Raw genomic sequence first — 5,769 nt, forward strand, 5'->3', positions numbered from 1 at the left:
CTGTCAATCAATTTAATTTTCCTCCCTCTTCCTCTCTCTCCTTCCACTCCTCTCTCCCTTTTCCTACCTCTTCCTCTCTCTCCTTCCACTCCTCTCTCCCTCCACTCCTCTCTCCCCGTTTCTCTCTTCCTTTTCCTCTCTCTCCCTCAACTCCTTCCCTGTTTGTCTACCCCTGTTTTGAGAGCTAAAGCTAAACTTGGATTAACCCATCACAGGTCGACTGACTGTAAGGTCATTGAAAAGGATTAGTGTTGGTTTGTGTTTTTGTGTGAGCTTTGTATTCAATGTTTCCTTCCTGATTTAAAGCGGCCTGACAATGACTAGGTTGGTACCTACCTACATCGACCAAAAAAAGCTCAACACTTCCTAGCTCCTAAAAAGGGCGGGTGATCGTTTTGCCCTGATGTACCGTTTTGCCCCGTGTTCCCCTAATTACAAAAAATACGCTTTAACCCGATAACTAAAAATCTGTACCTATTTTAGTTATATCAACTTATCTAATATATTATAAAAAATCTGGTGTGAACATCACACGACTTTCTATTACATTTGCAGAATACGTAGGTATTTGAAAAGAAATAGAAAGTAAAAAAAGAGAGCTAAAGCTAAACTTGGATTAACCCATCACAGGTCGACTGACTGTAAGGTCATTGAAAAGGATTAGTGTTGGGTTGTGTTTTTGTGTGAGCTTTGTATTCAATGTTCCAATGTGTGTTTTTGTGTGAGCTTTGTATTCAATGTTTCCTTCCTGATTTAAAGCGGCCTGACAATGACTAGGTTGGTACCTACCTACATCGAAAGTTTGGATTGCCTTGCTTGCTTTTTTTTTCATTTTTGCCGTAGTCTCAAAGCCGTAACTTTTAAATTGTAGGTCATTTAGATTTGATTATTATTATGATTATCTTGTCTTTTACGTTATTTTAAAAAAGAAGTAGGTATACCTAACGAGAAAAAAGTTCATACAATCCTAATTCTCTTACATCGCATCGGTACAATAGCAAGAGTAAAAGTTTTCATACATTTTTTTTTTTTTTTTTACTTTCTATTACATAATCAACAGGAAACCTATAGGTAGGTAGAATCTAATAAAATGAAGAAAAAGTATAGGAATAGGTATTTGGAATCGGTCCAAATTTTCAAAATCGGGAAATGTGTGAAAATATTGGTTTTAGGGTCCCCTACTCACCTATGTACCTAATATACTTACGAAGTGTACGAGTATGATACAATTCGATAATACAATTCAGTGAAGTGAAGCATTTGAGTATGCTTAACATCACAATGAAAATTGCTTCAGTTCCGTAATTCAATAGAAATTCGTGAGATGTTCACACCAGAGATTTTTTGCCTGGATTGAGAGAGACATACCCCCCTAAGCGATCAATACGCGGACAGAGTGCGTTTCAAGCGTCGTTTCTGCTACAGTCCTCAGGCTCCTTAGCTTTTCTCTTCAGCGTACGTTCTCGCGTTGTTAAGCTCAGAATCGGGAAACGAAATTTTACCGTCGGGAGTCGGGGAAAAAAGTTGAACTTTTTTTTACGTAGAAACAATGTGTGATTTTTTTTGCCTCTAAATAAATAGAATTTTTTACTAATTAACTACGTAAATGTGGATATTTTTTCTGATTGTAAATTAAACTATTTGTCTCTTCTTGTGACCTGTAGTTACTATTTTCTACACCTATAACCTCGAGCAAACACTACTAGTCGCTGGTCGTATTGTTAATTTTGTGTTGGTTGTAAACATTGTAAAAAAATTTCATGTTAGCGTTACCAACCACGGCGTACCTAGAGTGAAAAGATTCAATGCGTATTTTGATTTTCTGTTTTAGGATTTAGTGAGTTTTATTTTTAAAATTTATTATTATTATTTGTTAGGTTTATATGTTTATTATTATTGTTTTAATTTTTCAATACCTACCCAGAGGAAGGTATATTTCCTTGTCGTAATAATGACATGTGTCGATTTTTCGCTCAAGAGGTTTTTGTTCAAACACCCACAATAGGTGATTCTATTTGATACACTGTAAAATAACAAATCAGACGAGGTGACGCTTGACTTCGTTTTAGATACCATGGGATTCTCGGTCAACTGCGGATAAAGATTTTAGATTGTGAGACTCAGATGCTCCTTGGTTTGACGTCTTGACGGTCCAGTAGTTCGAAAAGGTAAGAATAAGAACATAAGTACGTACTCGTATGCGATTCAGAAAAAGGATCTGGTATTTCGAGAACGTACACTGAGGAAAAACTAGGGTGTTGGAAACCCGATCGAGTGACTGGGTTCCGGAACTCTATATCGGAATGCTCGACACTATAATATAGCTATAGCATTCCAACAACCTTCATCAGAAATAACCCAATAATAGAGTTCTTCCACCCTAACTTGTGGCACCCTGTCACTAATTTTTCTCTCAGTGTAGGTACGAAAGAAAGAATGAACGAAAGAAAAAAGGGAAAAGTTTTATCAAAAAAGCACAATACCTACCTACGCCAGTTCCTGACGGATCACTGAATGTAAGCAACGTTGTGCGTGGTTGGTGATCGGTTCTGGATGCGTGTCCACCTAAAACAAAACGTACTGCTGATGCTAGGTGCACTCAGTTCGATTCAGAAAAAGGATCTGGTATTTCGAGAACGTACACTGAGAAAAAACTAGGGCGCTGGAAACCCGATCGAGTGACTGGGTTCCGAAACTCTATATCGGAAAGCTCGACACTATAATATAGCTATAGCATTCCAACAACCTTAATCAGAAATAACCCAGTAATAGAGTTCTTCCACCCTAACTTGTGGCACCCTGTCACTAATTTTTCTCTCAGTGTAGGTATACGAAAGAAAGAATGAACGAAAGAAAAAAGGGAAAAGTTTTAGCAAAAAAGCACAATACCTAGCTATGTTCAAAGCGTCAGTTCCTGACGGATCACTGAAATTAAGTAACGTTGTGCGTGGTTGGTGATCGGTTCTGGATGCGTATCCACCTAAAACAAAACGTACTGCTGATGTTTGGTGCACTCAGTTTAAGAGGCGACAGTCTACCCAGCTATTAACCTAAACCCACGGCCAGCCTAAGTGGGGCCAGGAGAAGTCAGCTGTCCACGATTACCGAGATGGTCACGGATACTAACCGTTACTTAACTTCATTGATCCATAGGGAATAGGTAGGATACCTATTCTTTACCTATACATAAGTTCATAATAATATACAAGGAAGTGGAAGAGAGAGAGAGAGAGAGAGAGAGAGAGAGAGAGAGAGAGAGAGAAAGGTAAATAATATAGGCTTAGAGTTCATTTTCTAGCACTCATCATCACTTTCAAGCTTTTTAAAACTAGCTAATCTTTTTTAATGCAGGAAAGGTAAAGAAGACGGTAGAGAGAGAGAGAAAGAGAGAGAGAGAGATAGATAGATAGAGAGAGAGAGAGAGAGAGAGAGAGAGAGAGAGAGAGAACATTTCTTTAAGTTAGAATTTTCATCAGGAAATTGTCCGTACCTTGGGAATTTTTTTTTTTACAGTTACCTACATAAATATAAGTACGTATGTACAGCTAGGTTGGTTATGGATTTAAAAATAGTCACCTGTGGCATTAAAATGTGCTAAAAATTTTAGTTAGGTACCTATAGGTAAAGCTATTCGTACATAGCTGTGGTTTTATGTCTCAAATTTGTCTTATCTGTGGTTTCTAGTGAAGCTAAAATTCACGAAATTTTATTACTACCTACATCCTACATATTTATATCATATTGCCTATGAATTCGAATAATTCCAAAGCCTGAAGGAGGAGTAGCTTCCTGAAAAGCTTTCATACAACCGTTCTCATATTTCGCCATCAATCATCGCCTAATATTCGACTGATAAAAGCCTCGACGGATGAAAGTTTTTAAAAAGTTAAGCCGGAATATTTCCTCTCGACGATAAGCGCATTTTCATTATCTGTTGGGATTTCGGATTTAAAACTCGCTTTTGGGATTTTAGGAAGGAAAAGAGCGACGTTTTAAGTAGATGCTAGTAGAATTTTCATCAGGAAATTGTCCGTACCTTGGGAATTTATTTTACAGTTACCTACATAAATATAAGTACGTAACGTATGTACAGCTAGGTTGGTTATGGATTTAAAAATAGTCACCTGTGGCATTAAAATGTACTAAAAATTTTAGTTAGGTACCTATAGGTAAAGCTATTCGTACATAGCTGTGGTTGTATGTCTCAAATTTGTCTTATCTGTGGTTCTAGTGAAGCTAAAATTCACGAAATTTTATTACTACCTACATCCTACATATTTATATCATAGTACCCATGAATTCGAATAATTCCAAAGCCTGAAGGAGGAGTAGCTTCCTGAAAAGCTTTCATACAACCGTTCTCATATTTCGCCATCAATCATTTTATGTCTCAAATTTGTCTTATCTGTGGTTTCTAGTGAATTCTATCACAAAATTTTATTACTACCTACATCCTACATATTTATACCATATTACCCATGAATTCGAATAATTCCTAAGCCTGAAGGAGGAGTAGCTTCCTGAAAAGCTTTCATACAACCGTTCTCATATTTCGCCATCAATCATCGCCTAATATTCGACTGATAAGAGCCTCGACGGATGAAAGTTTTTAAAAAGTTGAACCGGAATATTTCCTCTCGACGATAAGAGGATTTCGGATTTAAAACTCGCTTTTGGGATTTTAGGAAGGAAAAGAGCGACGTTTTAAGTAGATGCTAGAAATACCTACAGACCATGTTAAGCCGGAATATTTCCTCTCGACGATAAGAGCATTTTCATTATCTGTTGGGATTTCGGATTTAAAACTCGCTTTTGGGATTTTAGGAAGGAAAAGAGCGACGTTTTAAGTAGATGCTAGAAATACCTACAGACCATGAAATACTGAAATACAATGTTTAATCTTGAACTTTAACAAAATTAATTAGCAAATGGGTTCTTGGGAAAATGGTACCTAGTACCTACTAACACAAGTACTCTGAGTTCAAATATACAAACTTATGCTTTAACTTAAAACCGATCCAGTAAAACGGTAGGCAGGCAAAGCTAGCCAGACAGAAGGGAGGAAGAGAGAGAGAGAGAGAGAGAGACAGACAGATAGATGATAGGGAGAGAGATAGATGATCGAAAGAGTGTGAGAGAGATGATTGAAAGAGAGAAATGCTAGAAAGAGTGTGAGAGGGAAGCCAGCCAGACAAAGAGGAGAAAGAGATAAATAGGTAGATAGGATAATGTAGGTATAGATAGAAAGAGAAAGAGAGAGAGAGAGAGATTTGTCCTGTCACTCATCTTGTTATATCCCTAGGGAATGAGTTTTGTAGCGTTTTTTTTATGCTGAGAGGCGTTATTCTTCAAGATAATAAAAAAACTTAATTGAGTCCTTCCGAATATGCTTCAAAATTTTAACTTTGTCTCGAGTTTTTTTATTTTATTTTATCAGCAACTTTTTTTCGTTAAAATTTACGTGACGTCAACGCCAAAAGTTTAAAGAAAATGATCTTAAAATTTGGAATGATGTTGAAGAAAGATAAGAAACATGCTTATTTACCATAATAAATATTTGATATAAAGGTAATTTGAGCATTAATATTAGGACACCATTCGGGGCCTCGTGGGAACCCTTTTTGTGAGTTCTACAGGGAACCCTTTTTGTGAGTTGAAGCAGTTTTATTTTCCCTAGACTGTTAATATACGAATATAATACAGGGTTGTCTTTAAAGAAGAGACTTTTTTGGTTATCCTGTAATGCGAGAGGGAGAGTGAGGAATAAGC

This window comes from Diaphorina citri, unplaced genomic scaffold (genome assembly GCF_000475195.1).
Source record: "Diaphorina citri unplaced genomic scaffold, Diaci psyllid genome assembly version 1.1 scaffold1130, whole genome shotgun sequence".
NCBI lineage: Eukaryota > Metazoa > Arthropoda > Insecta > Hemiptera > Psyllidae > Diaphorina > Diaphorina citri.